Source organism: Ipomoea triloba, chromosome 16 (assembly GCF_003576645.1).
Source record: "Ipomoea triloba cultivar NCNSP0323 chromosome 16, ASM357664v1".
In the NCBI taxonomy this organism is placed as follows: domain Eukaryota; kingdom Viridiplantae; phylum Streptophyta; class Magnoliopsida; order Solanales; family Convolvulaceae; genus Ipomoea; species Ipomoea triloba.
Genome location: NC_044931.1, coordinates 10869709 through 10886172, shown reverse-complemented (window position 1 = coordinate 10886172; position 16464 = coordinate 10869709).

Below are 16464 nucleotides of genomic sequence, written 5' to 3'. Positions count from 1 at the left end.
GTCAAACATCTCAACAACCTCGGGCCACGGCACTCATGCCTCCCGCAGGTCAAACATCTCAACAACCTCGGGCCACGGCACTCATGCCTCCCGCAGGTCAAACATCTCAACAACCTCGGGCCACGGCACTCATGCCTCCCGCAGGTCAAACATCTCAACAACCTCGGGCCACGGCACTCATGCCTCCCGCAGGTCAAACATCTCAACAACCTCGGGCCACGGCACTCATGCCTCCCGCAGGTCAAACATCTCAACAACCTCGGGCCACGGCACTCATGCCTCCCGCAGGTCAAACATCTCAACAACCTCGGGCCACGGCACTCATGCCTCCCGCAGGTCAAACATCTCAACAACCTCGGGCCACGGCACTCATGCCTCCCGCAGGTCAAACATCTCAACAACCTCGGGCCACGGCACTCATGCCTCCCGCAGGTCAAACATCTCAACAACCTCGGGCCACGGCACTCATGCCTCCCGCAGGTCAAACATCTCAACAACCTCGGGCCACGGCACTCATGCCTCCCGCAGGTCAAACATCTCAACAACCTCGGGCCACGGCACTCATGCCTCCCGCAGGTCAAACATCTCAACAACCTCGGGCCACGGCACTCATGCCTCCCGCAGGTCAAACATCTCAACAACCTCGGGCCACGGCACTCATGCCTCCCGCAGGTCAAACATCTCAACAACCTCGGGCCACGGCACTCATGCCTCCCGCAGGTCAAACATCTCAACAACCTCGGGCCACGGCACTCATGCCTCCCGCAGGTCAAACATCTCAACAACCTCGGGCCACGGCACTCATGCCTCCCGCAGGTCAAACATCTCAACAACCTCGGGCCACGGCACTCATGCCTCCCGCAGGTCAAACATCTCAACAACCTCGGGCCACGGCACTCATGCCTCCCGCAGGTCAAACATCTCAACAACCTCGGGCCACGGCACTCATGCCTCCCGCAGGTCAAACATCTCAACAACCTCGGGCCACGGCACTCATGCCTCCCGCAGGTCAAACATCTCAACAACCTCGGGCCACGGCACTCATGCCTCCCGCAGGTCAAACATCTCAACAACCTCGGGCCACGGCACTCATGCCTCCCGCAGGTCAAACATCTCAACAACCTCGGGCCACGGCACTCATGCCTCCCGCAGGTCAAACATCTCAACAACCTCGGGCCACGGCACTCATGCCTCCCGCAGGTCAAACATCTCAACAACCTCGGGCCACGGCACTCATGCCTCCCGCAGGTCAAACATCTCAACAACCTCGGGCCACGGCACTCATGCCTCCCGCAGGTCAAACATCTCAACAACCTCGGGCCACGGCACTCATGCCTCCCGCAGGTCAAACATCTCAACAACCTCGGGCCACGGCACTCATGCCTCCCGCAGGTCAAACATCTCAACAACCTCGGGCCACGGCACTCATGCCTCCCGCAGGTCAAACATCTCAACAACCTCGGGCCACGGCACTCATGCCTCCCGCAGGTCAAACATCTCAACAACCTCGGGCCACGGCACTCATGCCTCCCGCAGGTCAAACATCTCAACAACCTCGGGCCACGGCACTCATGCCTCCCGCAGGTCAAACATCTCAACAACCTCGGGCCACGGCACTCATGCCTCCCGCAGGTCAAACATCTCAACAACCTCGGGCCACGGCTCACAAGCCTCCCGCAGGTCAAACATCCCAACAACCTCGGGCCGCGGCACTCATGCCTCCCGCAGGTCAAACATCTCAACAACCTCGGGCCACGACTCACAAGCCTCCCGCAGGTCAAACATCCCAACAACCTCGGGCCGCGGCACTCATGCCTCCCGCAGGTCAAACATCTCAACAACCTCGGGCCACGGCTCACAAGCCTCCCGCAGGTCAAACATATCAACAACCTCGGGCCACGGCACTCATGCCTCCCGCAGGTCAAACAACTCAACAACCTCGGGCCGCGGCACTCATGCCTCCCGCAGGTCAAACATCTCAACAACCTCGGGCCACGGCACTCATGCCTCCCGCAGGTCAAACATCTCAACAACCTCGGGCCACGGCACTCATGCCTCCTGCAGGTCAAACATCTCAACAACCTCGGGCCACGGCTCACAAGCCTCCCGCAGGTCAAACATATCAACAACCTCTGGCCACGGCACTCATGCCTCCCGCAGGTCAAACAACTCAACAACCTCGGGCCGCGGCACTCATGCCTCCTGCAGGTCAAACATCTCAACAACCTCGGGCCACGGCTCACAAACCTCCCGCAGGTCAAACATCTCAACAACCTCGGGCCACGACTCACAAGCCTCCCGCAGGTCAAACATCCCAACAACCTCGGGCCACGACTCACAAGCCTCCCGCAGGTCAAACATCGCAACAACCTCGGGCCGCGGCACTCATGCCTCCTGCAGGTCAAACAACTCAACAACCTCGGGCCACGGCTCACAAGCCTCCCGCAGGTCAAACAACTCAACAACCTCGGGCCACGGCTCACAAGCCTCCCGCAGGTCAAACAACTCAACAACCTCGGGCCACGGCTCACAAGCCTCCCGCAGGTCAAACAACTCAACAACCTCGGGCCACGGCTCACAAGCCTCCCGCAGGTCAAACAACTCAACAACCTCGGGCCACGGCTCACAAGCCTCCCGCAGGTCAAACAACTCAACAACCTCGGGCCACGGCTCACAAGCCTCCCGCAGGTCAAACAACTCAACAACCTCGGGCCACGGCTCACAAGCCTCCCGCAGGTCAAACAACTCAACAACCTCGGGCCACGGCTCACAAGCCTCCCGCAGGTCAAACAACTCAACAACCTCGGGCCACGGCTCACAAGCCTCCCGCAGGTCAAACAACTCAACAACCTCGGGCCACGGCTCACAAGCCTCCCGCAGGTCAAACAACTCAACAACCTCGGGCCACGGCTCACAAGCCTCCCGCAGGTCAAACAACTCAACAACCTCGGGCCACGGCTCACAAGCCTCCCGCAGGTCAAACAACTCAACAACCTCGGGCCACGGCTCACAAGCCTCCCGCAGGTCAAACAACTCAACAACCTCGGGCCACGGCTCACAAGCCTCCCGCAGGTCAAACAACTCAACAACCTCGGGCCACGGCTCACAAGCCTCCCGCAGGTCAAACAACTCAACAACCTCGGGCCACGGCTCACAAGCCTCCCGCAGGTCAAACAACTCAACAACCTCGGGCCACGGCTCACAAGCCTCCCGCAGGTCAAACAACTCAACAACCTCGGGCCACGGCTCACAAGCCTCCCGCAGGTCAAACAACTCAACAACCTCGGGCCACGGCTCACAAGCCTCCCGCAGGTCAAACAACTCAACAACCTCGGGCCACGGCTCACAAGCCTCCCGCAGGTCAAACAACTCAACAACCTCGGGCCACGGCTCACAAGCCTCCCGCAGGTCAAACAACTCAACAACCTCGGGCCACGGCTCACAAGCCTCCCGCAGGTCAAACAACTCAACAACCTCGGGCCACGGCTCACAAGCCTCCCGCAGGTCAAACAACTCAACAACCTCGGGCCACGGCTCACAAGCCTCCCGCAGGTCAAACAACTCAACAACCTCGGGCCACGGCTCACAAGCCTCCCGCAGGTCAAACAACTCAACAACCTCGGGCCACGGCTCACAAGCCTCCCGCAGGTCAAACAACTCAACAACCTCGGGCCACGGCTCACAAGCCTCCCGCAGGTCAAACAACTCAACAACCTCGGGCCACGGCTCACAAGCCTCCCGCAGGTCAAACAACTCAACAACCTCGGGCCACGGCTCACAAGCCTCCCGCAGGTCAAACATCCCAACAACCTCGGGCCGCGGCACTCATGCCTCCCGCAGGTCAAACATCTCAACATCCTCGGGCCATGGCTCACAAGCCTCCCGTAGGTCAAACATATCAACAACCTCGGGCCACGGCACTCATGCCTCCCGCAGGTCAAACAACTCAACAACCTCGGGCCGCGGCACTCATGCCTCCCGCAGGTCAAACATCTCAATAACCTCGGGCCACGGCACTCATGCCTCCCGCAGGTCAATCATCTCAACAACCTCGGGCCACGGCACTCATGCCTCCTGCAGGTCAAACATCTCAACAACCTCGGGCCACGGCTCACAAGCCTCCCGCAGGTCAAACATATCAACAACCTCTGGCCACGGCACTCATGCCTCCCGTAGGTCAAACAACTCAACAACCTCGGGCCGCGGCACTCATGCCTCCTGCAGGTCAAACAACTCAACAACCTCGGGCCACGGCTCACAAACCTCCCGCAGGTCAAACATCTCAACAACCTCGGGCCGCGGCTCACAAGCCTCCCGCAGGTCAAACATCTCAACAACCTCGGGCCGCGGCTCACAAGCCTCCCGCAGGTCAAACATCTCAACAACCTCGGGCCGCGGCTCACAAGCCTCCCGCAGGTCAAACATCTCAACAACCTCGGGCCGCGGCTCACAAGCCTCCCGCAGGTCAAACATCTCAACAACCTCGGGCCGCGGCTCACAAGCCTCCCGCAGGTCAAACATCTCAACAACCTCGGGCCGCGGCTCACAAGCCTCCCGCAGGTCAAACATCTCAACAACCTCGGGCCGCGGCTCACAAGCCTCCCGCAGGTCAAACATCTCAACAACCTCGGGCCGCGGCTCACAAGCCTCCCGCAGGTCAAACATCTCAACAACCTCGGGCCGCGGCTCACAAGCCTCCCGCAGGTCAAACATCTCAACAACCTCGGGCCGCGGCTCACAAGCCTCCCGCAGGTCAAACATCTCAACAACCTCGGGCCGCGGCTCACAAGCCTCCCGCAGGTCAAACATCTCAACAACCTCGGGCCGCGGCTCACAAGCCTCCCGCAGGTCAAACATCTCAACAACCTCGGGCCGCGGCTCACAAGCCTCCCGCAGGTCAAACATCTCAACAACCTCGGGCCGCGGCTCACAAGCCTCCCGCAGGTCAAACATCTCAACAACCTCGGGCCGCGGCTCACAAGCCTCCCGCAGGTCAAACATCTCAACAACCTCGGGCCGCGGCTCACAAGCCTCCCGCAGGTCAAACATCTCAACAACCTCGGGCCGCGGCTCACAAGCCTCCCGCAGGTCAAACATCTCAACAACCTCGGGCCGCGGCTCACAAGCCTCCCGCAGGTCAAACATCTCAACAACCTCGGGCCGCGGCTCACAAGCCTCCCGCAGGTCAAACATCTCAACAACCTCGGGCCGCGGCTCACAAGCCTCCCGCAGGTCAAACATCTCAACAACCTCGGGCCGCGGCTCACAAGCCTCCCGCAGGTCAAACATCTCAACAACCTCGGGCCGCGGCTCACAAGCCTCCCGCAGGTCAAACATCTCAACAACCTCGGGCCGCGGCTCACAAGCCTCCCGCAGGTCAAACATCTCAACAACCTCGGGCCGCGGCTCACAAGCCTCCCGCAGGTCAAACATCTCAACAACCTCGGGCCGCGGCTCACAAGCCTCCCGCAGGTCAAACATCTCAACAACCTCGGGCCGCGGCTCACAAGCCTCCCGCAGGTCAAACATCTCAACAACCTCGGGCCGCGGCTCACAAGCCTCCCGCAGGTCAAACATCTCAACAACCTCGGGCCGCGGCTCACAAGCCTCCCGCAGGTCAAACATCTCAACAACCTCGGGCCGCGGCTCACAAGCCTCCCGCAGGTCAAACATCTCAACAACCTCGGGCCGCGGCTCACAAGCCTCCCGCAGGTCAAACATCTCAACAACCTCGGGCCGCGGCTCACAAGCCTCCCGCAGGTCAAACATCTCAACAACCTCGGGCCGCGGCTCACAAGCCTCCCGCAGGTCAAACATCTCAACAACCTCGGGCCGCGGCTCACAAGCCTCCCGCAGGTCAAACATCTCAACAACCTCGGGCCGCGGCTCACAAGCCTCCCGCAGGTCAAACATCTCAACAACCTCGGGCCGCGGCTCACAAGCCTCCCGCAGGTCAAACATCTCAACAACCTCGGGCCGCGGCTCACAAGCCTCCCGCAGGTCAAACATCTCAACAACCTCGGGCCGCGGCTCACAAGCCTCCCGCAGGTCAAACATCTCAACAACCTCGGGCCGCGGCTCACAAGCCTCCCGCAGGTCAAACATCTCAACAACCTCGGGCCGCGGCTCACAAGCCTCCCGCAGGTCAAACATCTCAACAACCTCGGGCCGCGGCTCACAAGCCTCCCGCAGGTCAAACATCTCAACAACCTCGGGCCGCGGCTCACAAGCCTCCCGCAGGTCAAACATCTCAACAACCTCGGGCCGCGGCTCACAAGCCTCCCGCAGGTCAAACATCTCAACAACCTCGGGCCGCGGCTCACAAGCCTCCCGCAGGTCAAACATCTCAACAACCTCGGGCCGCGGCTCACAAGCCTCCCGCAGGTCAAACATCTCAACAACCTCGGGCCGCGGCTCACAAGCCTCCCGCAGGTCAAACATCTCAACAACCTCGGGCCGCGGCTCACAAGCCTCCCGCAGGTCAAACATCTCAACAACCTCGGGCCGCGGCTCACAAGCCTCCCGCAGGTCAAACATCTCAACAACCTCGGGCCGCGGCTCACAAGCCTCCCGCAGGTCAAACATCTCAACAACCTCGGGCCGCGGCTCACAAGCCTCCCGCAGGTCAAACATCTCAACAACCTCGGGCCGCGGCTCACAAGCCTCCCGCAGGTCAAACATCTCAACAACCTCGGGCCGCGGCTCACAAGCCTCCCGCAGGTCAAACATCTCAACAACCTCGGGCCGCGGCTCACAAGCCTCCCGCAGGTCAAACATCTCAACAACCTCGGGCCGCGGCTCACAAGCCTCCCGCAGGTCAAACATCTCAACAACCTCGGGCCGCGGCTCACAAGCCTCCCGCAGGTCAAACATCTCAACAACCTCGGGCCGCGGCTCACAAGCCTCCCGCAGGTCAAACATCTCAACAACCTCGGGCCGCGGCTCACAAGCCTCCCGCAGGTCAAACATCTCAACAACCTCGGGCCGCGGCTCACAAGCCTCCCGCAGGTCAAACATCTCAACAACCTCGGGCCGCGGCTCACAAGCCTCCCGCAGGTCAAACATCTCAACAACCTCGGGCCGCGGCTCACAAGCCTCCCGCAGGTCAAACATCTCAACAACCTCGGGCCGCGGCTCACAAGCCTCCCGCAGGTCAAACATCTCAACAACCTCGGGCCGCGGCTCACAAGCCTCCCGCAGGTCAAACATCTCAACAACCTCGGGCCGCGGCTCACAAGCCTCCCGCAGGTCAAACATCTCAACAACCTCGGGCCGCGGCTCACAAGCCTCCCGCAGGTCAAACATCTCAACAACCTCGGGCCGCGGCTCACAAGCCTCCCGCAGGTCAAACATCTCAACAACCTCGGGCCGCGGCTCACAAGCCTCCCGCAGGTCAAACATCTCAACAACCTCGGGCCACGACTCACAAGCCTCCCGCAGGTCAAACATCCCAACAACCTCGGGCCACGACTCACAAGCCTCCCGCAGGTCAAACATATCAACAACCTCTGGCCACGGCACTCATGCCTCCCGCAGGTCAAACAACTCAACAACCTCGGGCCGCGGCACTCATGCCTCCCGCAGGTCAAACAGCTCAACAACCTCGGGCCGCGGCACTCATGCCTCCTGCAGGTCAAACATCTCAACAACCTCAGGCCACGGCTCACAAGCCTCCCGCAGGTCAAACATCGCAACAACCTCGGGCCGCGGCACTCATGCCTCCTGCAGGTCAAACATCTCAACAACCTCAGGCCACGGCTCACAAGCCTCCCGCAGGTCAAACATCGCAACAACCTCGGGCCGCGGCACTCATGCCTCCTGCAGGTCAAACATCTCAACAACCTCGGGCCACGGCTCACAAGCCTCCCGCAGGTCAAACATATCAACAACCTCGGGCCACGGCACTCATGCCTCCCGCAGGTCAAACAACTCAACAATCTCGGGCCGCGGCACTCATGCCTCCCGTAGGTCAAACATCTCAATAACCTCGGGCCACGGCACTCATGCCTCCCGCAGGTCAATCATCTCAACAACCTCGGGCCACGGCACTCATGCCTCCTGCAGGTCAAACATCTCAGCAACCTCGGGCCACGGCCCACAAGCCTCCCGCAGGTCAAACATCTCAACAACCTCGGGCCGCGGCACTCATGCCTCCTGTAGGTCAAACATCTCAATAACCTCGGGCCACGGCATTCATGCCTCCCGCAGGTCAAACAACTCAACAATCTCGGGCCGCGGCACTCATGCCTCCCGTAGGTCAAACATCTCATCAACCTCGGGCCACGGCTCACAAGCCTCCCGCAGGTCAAACATCTCAACAACCTCGGGCCGCGGCACTCATGCCTCCTGTAGGTCAAACATCTCAATAACCTCGGGCCACGGCATTCATGCCTCCCGCAGGTCAAACAACTCAACAATCTCGGGCCGCGGCACTCATGCCTCCCGTAGGTCAAACATCTCATCAACCTCGGGCCACGGCTCACAAGCCTCCCGCAGGTCAAACATCTCAACAACCTCGGGCCGCGGCACTCATGCCTCCTGTAGGTCAAACATCTCAATAACCTCGGGCCACGGCATTCATGCCTCCCGCAGGTCAAACAACTCAACAATCTCGGGCCGCGGCACTCATGCCTCCCGTAGGTCAAACATCTCATCAACCTCGGGCCACGGCTCACAAGCCTCCCGCAGGTCAAACATCTCAACAACCTCGGGCCGCGGCACTCATGCCTCCTGTAGGTCAAACATCTCAATAACCTCGGGCCACGGCATTCATGCCTCCCGCAGGTCAAACAACTCAACAATCTCGGGCCGCGGCACTCATGCCTCCCGTAGGTCAAACATCTCATCAACCTCGGGCCACGGCTCACAAGCCTCCCGCAGGTCAAACATCTCAACAACCTCGGGCCGCGGCACTCATGCCTCCTGTAGGTCAAACATCTCAATAACCTCGGGCCACGGCATTCATGCCTCCCGCAGGTCAAACAACTCAACAATCTCGGGCCGCGGCACTCATGCCTCCCGTAGGTCAAACATCTCATCAACCTCGGGCCACGGCTCACAAGCCTCCCGCAGGTCAAACATCTCAACAACCTCGGGCCGCGGCACTCATGCCTCCTGTAGGTCAAACATCTCAATAACCTCGGGCCACGGCATTCATGCCTCCCGCAGGTCAAACAACTCAACAATCTCGGGCCGCGGCACTCATGCCTCCCGTAGGTCAAACATCTCATCAACCTCGGGCCACGGCTCACAAGCCTCCCGCAGGTCAAACATCTCAACAACCTCGGGCCGCGGCACTCATGCCTCCTGTAGGTCAAACATCTCAATAACCTCGGGCCACGGCATTCATGCCTCCCGCAGGTCAAACAACTCAACAATCTCGGGCCGCGGCACTCATGCCTCCCGTAGGTCAAACATCTCATCAACCTCGGGCCACGGCTCACAAGCCTCCCGCAGGTCAAACATCTCAACAACCTCGGGCCGCGGCACTCATGCCTCCTGTAGGTCAAACATCTCAATAACCTCGGGCCACGGCATTCATGCCTCCCGCAGGTCAAACAACTCAACAATCTCGGGCCGCGGCACTCATGCCTCCCGTAGGTCAAACATCTCATCAACCTCGGGCCACGGCTCACAAGCCTCCCGCAGGTCAAACATCTCAACAACCTCGGGCCGCGGCACTCATGCCTCCTGTAGGTCAAACATCTCAATAACCTCGGGCCACGGCATTCATGCCTCCCGCAGGTCAAACAACTCAACAATCTCGGGCCGCGGCACTCATGCCTCCCGTAGGTCAAACATCTCATCAACCTCGGGCCACGGCTCACAAGCCTCCCGCAGGTCAAACATCTCAACAACCTCGGGCCGCGGCACTCATGCCTCCTGTAGGTCAAACATCTCAATAACCTCGGGCCACGGCATTCATGCCTCCCGCAGGTCAAACAACTCAACAATCTCGGGCCGCGGCACTCATGCCTCCCGTAGGTCAAACATCTCATCAACCTCGGGCCACGGCTCACAAGCCTCCCGCAGGTCAAACATCTCAACAACCTCGGGCCGCGGCACTCATGCCTCCTGTAGGTCAAACATCTCAATAACCTCGGGCCACGGCATTCATGCCTCCCGCAGGTCAAACAACTCAACAATCTCGGGCCGCGGCACTCATGCCTCCCGTAGGTCAAACATCTCATCAACCTCGGGCCACGGCTCACAAGCCTCCCGCAGGTCAAACATCTCAACAACCTCGGGCCGCGGCACTCATGCCTCCTGTAGGTCAAACATCTCAATAACCTCGGGCCACGGCATTCATGCCTCCCGCAGGTCAAACAACTCAACAATCTCGGGCCGCGGCACTCATGCCTCCCGTAGGTCAAACATCTCATCAACCTCGGGCCACGGCTCACAAGCCTCCCGCAGGTCAAACATCTCAACAACCTCGGGCCGCGGCACTCATGCCTCCTGTAGGTCAAACATCTCAATAACCTCGGGCCACGGCACTCATGCCTCCCGCAGGTCAAACAGCTCAACAACATCGGGCCGCGGCACTCATGCCTCCCGCAGGTCAAACATCTCATCAACCTCGGGCCACGACTCACAAGCCTCCCGCAGGTCAAACATCCCAACAACCTCGGGCCGCGGCACTCATGCCTCCCGCAGGTCAAACATCTCAACAACCTCGGGCCACGGCTCACAAGCCTCCCGCAGGTCAAACATATCAACAACCTCGGGCCACGGCACTCATGCCTCCCGCAGGTCAAACAACTCAACAACCTCGGGCCGCGGCACTCATGCCTCCCGCAGGTCAAACATCTCAACAACCTCGGGCCACGGCTCACAAACCTCCCGCAGGTCAAACATCTCAACAACCTCGGGCCACGGCACTCATGCCTCCCGCAGGTCAAACATCTCAACAACCTCGGGCCACGGCACTCATGCCTCCCGCAGGTCAAACAGCTCAACAACATCGGGCCGCGGCACTCATGCTTCCCGCAGGTCAAACATCTCATCAACCTCGGGCCACGACTCACAAGCCTCCCGCAGGTCAAACATCCCAACAACCTCGGGCCACGGCACTCATGCCTCCCGCAGGTCAAACAACTCAACAACCTCGGGCCGCGGCACTCATGCCTCCCGCAGGTCAAACATCTCAACAACCTCGGGCCACGGCACTCATGCCTCCCGCAGGTCAATCATCTCAACAACCTCGGGCCACGGCTCTCAAGCCTCCCGCAGGTCAAACATCTCAGCAACCTCGGGCCACGACTCACAAGCCTCCCGCAGGTCAAACATCTCAACAACCTCGCGCCACGGCACTCATGCCTCCCGCAGGTCAAACAACTCAACAATCTCGGGCCGCGGCACTCATGCCTCCCGCAGGTCAAACAACTCAACAATCTCGGGCCGCGGCACTCATGCCTCCCGCAGGTCAAACAACTCAACAATCTCGGGCCGCGGCACTCATGCCTCCCGCAGGTCAAACAACTCAACAACCTCGGGCCGCGGCACTCATGCCTCCCGCAGGTCAAACAACTCAACAACCTCGGGCCGCGGCACTCATGCCTCCCGCAGGTCAAACATCTCAACAACCTCGGGCCACGGCTCACAAGCCTCCTGCAGGTCAAACAACTCAACAACCTCGGGCCGCGGCACTCATGCCTCCTGCAGGTCAAACATCTCAACAACCTCAGGCCGCGGCTCACAAACCTCCCGCAGGTCAAACATCTCAACAACCTCGAGCCACGACACTCATGCCTCCCGCAGGTCAAACAGCTCAACAACCTCGGGCCGCGGCACTCATGCCTCCCGCAGGTCAAACATCTCAACAACCTTGGGCCACGACTCACAAGCCTCCCGCAGGTCAAACATCCCAACAACCTCGGGCCGCGGCACTCATGCCTCCTGTAGGTCAAACATCTCAATAACCTCGGGCCACGGCACTCATGCCTCCCGCAGGTCAATCATCTCAACAACCTCGGGCCACGGCTCTCAAGCCTCCCGCAGGTCAAACAACTCAACAACATCGGGCCGCGACACTCATGCCTCCCGCAGGTCAAACATCTCAATAACCTCGGGCCACGGCACTCATGCCTCCCGCAGGTCAATCATCTCAACAACCTCGGGCCACGGCACTCATGCCTCCCGCAGGTCAAACAGCTCAACAACATCGGGCCGCGGCACTCATGCCTCCCGCAGGTCAAACATCTCAGCAACCTTGGGCCACGACTCACAAGCCTCCCGCAGGTCAAACATCCCAACAACCTACGACTCACAAGCCTCCCGCAGGTCAAACATCCCAACAACCTCGGGCCCACAAGCCTCCCGCAGGTCAAACATCCCAACAACCTCGGGCCGCGGCACTCATGCCTCCCGCAGGTCAAACATCACCTCGGGCCGCGGCACTCATGCCTCCCGCAGGTCAAACATCCCAACAACCTCGGGCCGCGGCACTCATGCCTCCCGCAGGTCAAACATCTCAACAACATCGGGCCGCGGCACTCATGCCTCCCGCAGGTCAAACATCTCAACAACCTCGGGCCACGGCTCACAAGCCTCCCGCAGGTCAAACATATCAACAACCTCGGGCCACGGCACTCATGCCTCCCGCAGGTCAAACAACTCAACAACCTCGGGCCGCGGCACTCATGCCTCCCGCAGGTCAAACATCTCAACAACCTCGGGCCACGGCACTCATGCCTCCCGCAGGTCAAACATCTCAACAACCTCGGGCCACGGCACTCATGCCTCCTGCAGGTCAAACATCTCAACAACCTCGGGCCACGGCTCACAAGCCTCCCGCAGGTCAAACATATCAACAACCTCTGGCCACGGCACTCATGCCTCCCGCAGGTCAAACAACTCAACAACCTCGGGCCGCGGCACTCATGCCTCCTGCAGGTCAAACATCTCAACAACCTCGGGCCACGGCTCACAAACCTCCCGCAGGTCAAACATCTCAACAACCTCGGGCCACGGCACTCATGCCTCCCGCAGGTCAAACAGCTCAACAACCTCGGGCCGCGGCACTCATGCCTCCCGCAGGTCAAACATCTCAACAACCTCGGGCCACGGCTCACAAGCCTCCCGCAGGTCAAACATATCAACAACCTCGGGCCACGGCACTCATGCCTCCCGCAGGTCAAACAACTCAACAACCTCGGGCCGCGGCACTCATGCCTCCCGCAGGTCAAACATCTCAACAACCTCGGGCCACGGCTCACAAACCTCCCGCAGGTCAAACATCTCAACAACCTCGGGCCACGGCACTCATGCCTCCCGCAGGTCAAACATCTCAACAACCTCGGGCCACGGCACTCATGCCTCCCGCAGGTCAAACATCTCAACAACCTCGGGCCACGGCTCACAAGCCTCCCGCAGGTCAAACATATCAACAACCTCGGGCCACGGCACTCATGCCTCCCGCAGGTCAAACAACTCAACAACCTCGGGCCGCGGCACTCATGCCTCCCGCAGGTCAAACATCTCAACAACCTCGGGCCACGGCTCACAAACCTCCCGCAGGTCAAACATCTCAACAACCTCGGGCCACGGCACTCATGCCTCCCGCAGGTCAAACATCTCAACAACCTCGGGCCACGGCTCTCATGCCTCCCGCAGGTCAAACATCTTAACAACCTCGGGCCGCGGCACTCATGCCTCCCGCAGGTCAAACATCTCAACAACCTGGGGCCACGGCTCACAAGCCTCCCGCAGGTCAAACATCTCAACAACCTCGGGCCACGGCACTCATGCCTCCCGCAGGTCAAACAACTCAACAACCTCGGGCCGCGACACTCATGCCTCCCGCAGGTCAAACATCTCAATAACCTCGGGCCACGGCACTCATGCCTCCCGCAGGGCAAACAACTCAACAACCTCGGGCCGCGGCACTCATGCCTCCTGCAGGTCAAACAACTCAACAACCTCGGGCCGCGACACTCATGCCTCCCGCAGGTCAAACATCTCAATAACCTCGGGCCACGGCACTCATGCCTCCCGCAGGGCAAACAACTCAACAACCTCGGGCCGCGGCACTCATGCCTCCTGCAGGTCAAACAACTCAACAACCTCGGGCCGCGACACTCATGCCTCCCGCAGGTCAAACATCTCAATAACCTCGGGCCACGGCACTCATGCCTCCCGCAGGGCAAACAACTCAACAACCTCGGGCCGCGGCACTCATGCCTCCTGCAGGTCAAACAACTCAACAACCTCGGGCCGCGACACTCATGCCTCCCGCAGGTCAAACATCTCAATAACCTCGGGCCACGGCACTCATGCCTCCCGCAGGGCAAACAACTCAACAACCTCGGGCCGCGGCACTCATGCCTCCTGCAGGTCAAACAACTCAACAACCTCGGGCCGCGACACTCATGCCTCCCGCAGGTCAAACATCTCAATAACCTCGGGCCACGGCACTCATGCCTCCCGCAGGGCAAACAACTCAACAACCTCGGGCCGCGGCACTCATGCCTCCTGCAGGTCAAACAACTCAACAACCTCGGGCCGCGACACTCATGCCTCCCGCAGGTCAAACATCTCAATAACCTCGGGCCACGGCACTCATGCCTCCCGCAGGGCAAACAACTCAACAACCTCGGGCCGCGGCACTCATGCCTCCCGCAGGTCAAACAACTCAACAACATCGGGCCGCGACACTCATGCCTCCCGCAGGTCAAACATCTCAATAACCTCGGGCCACGGCACTCATGCCTCCCGCAGGTCAATCAACTCAACAACCTCGGGCCACGGCACTCATGCCTCCCGCAGGTCAAACAACTCAACAACCTCGGGCCGCGGCACTCATGCCTCCTGCAGGTCAAACATATCAACAACCTCAGGCCAAGGCACTCATACCTCCCGCAGGTCAAACAACTCAACAACATCGGGCCGCGACACTCATGCCTCCCGCAGGTCAAACATCTCAACAACCTCGGGCCACGGCACTCATGCCTCCCGCAGGTCAAACATCTCAGCAACCTCGGGCCACGACTCACAAGCCTCCCGCAGGTCAAACATCCCAACAACCTCGGGCCGCAGCACTCATGCCTCCCGCAGGTCAAACATCTCAACATCCTTGGGCCATGGCTCACAAGCCTCCCGCAGGTCAAACAACTCAACAACCTCGGGCCGCGGCACTCATGCCTCCCGCAGGTCAAACATCTCAACAACCTCGGGCCACGGCTCACAAGCCTCCCGCAGGTCAAACAACTCAACAACCTCGGGCCGCGGTACTCATGCCTCCCGCAGGTCAAACAACTCAACAACCTCGGGCCGCGGCACTCATGCCTCCTGCAGGTCAAACATCTCAACAACCTCGGGCCACGGCTCACAAGCCTCCTGCAGGTCAAACAACTCAACAACCTCGGGCCGCGACACTCATGCCTCCCGCAGGTCAAACAACTCAACAGCCTCGGGCCGCGGCACTCATGCCTCCCGCAGGTCAAACAACTCAACAGCCTCGGGCCGCGGCACTCATGCCTCCCGCAGGTCAAACAACTCAACAGCCTCGGGCCGCGGCACTCATGCCTCCCGCAGGTCAAACAACTCAACAGCCTCGGGCCGCGGCACTCATGCCTCCCGCAGGTCAAACAACTCAACAGCCTCGGGCCGCGGCACTCATGCCTCCCGCAGGTCAAACAACTCAACAGCCTCGGGCCGCGGCACTCATGCCTCCCGCAGGTCAAACAACTCAACAGCCTCGGGCCGCGGCACTCATGCCTCCCGCAGGTCAAACAACTCAACAGCCTCGGGCCGCGGCACTCATGCCTCCCGCAGGTCAAACAACTCAACAGCCTCGGGCCGCGGCACTCATGCCTCCCGCAGGTCAAACAACTCAACAGCCTCGGGCCGCGGCACTCATGCCTCCCGCAGGTCAAACAACTCAACAGCCTCGGGCCGCGGCACTCATGCCTCCCGCAGGTCAAACAACTCAACAGCCTCGGGCCGCGGCACTCATGCCTCCCGCAGGTCAAACAACTCAACAGCCTCGGGCCGCGGCACTCATGCCTCCCGCAGGTCAAACAACTCAACAGCCTCGGGCCGCGGCACTCATGCCTCCCGCAGGTCAAACAACTCAACAGCCTCGGGCCGCGGCACTCATGCCTCCCGCAGGTCAAACAACTCAACAGCCTCGGGCCGCGGCACTCATGCCTCCCGCAGGTCAAACAACTCAACAGCCTCGGGCCGCGGCACTCATGCCTCCCGCAGGTCAAACAACTCAACAACCTCGGGCCGCGGCACTCATGCCTCCCGCAGGTCAAACATCTCAACAACCTCGGGCCACGGCTCACAAGCCTCCCGCAGGTCAAACATCTCAACAACCTCGGGCCACGGCACTCATGCCTCCCGCAGGTCAAACAGCTCAACATCCTCGGGCCGCGGCACTCATGCCTCCCGCAGGTCAAACATCTCTGCAACCTCGGGCCACGACTCACAAGCCTCCCGCAGGTCAAACATCCCAACAAC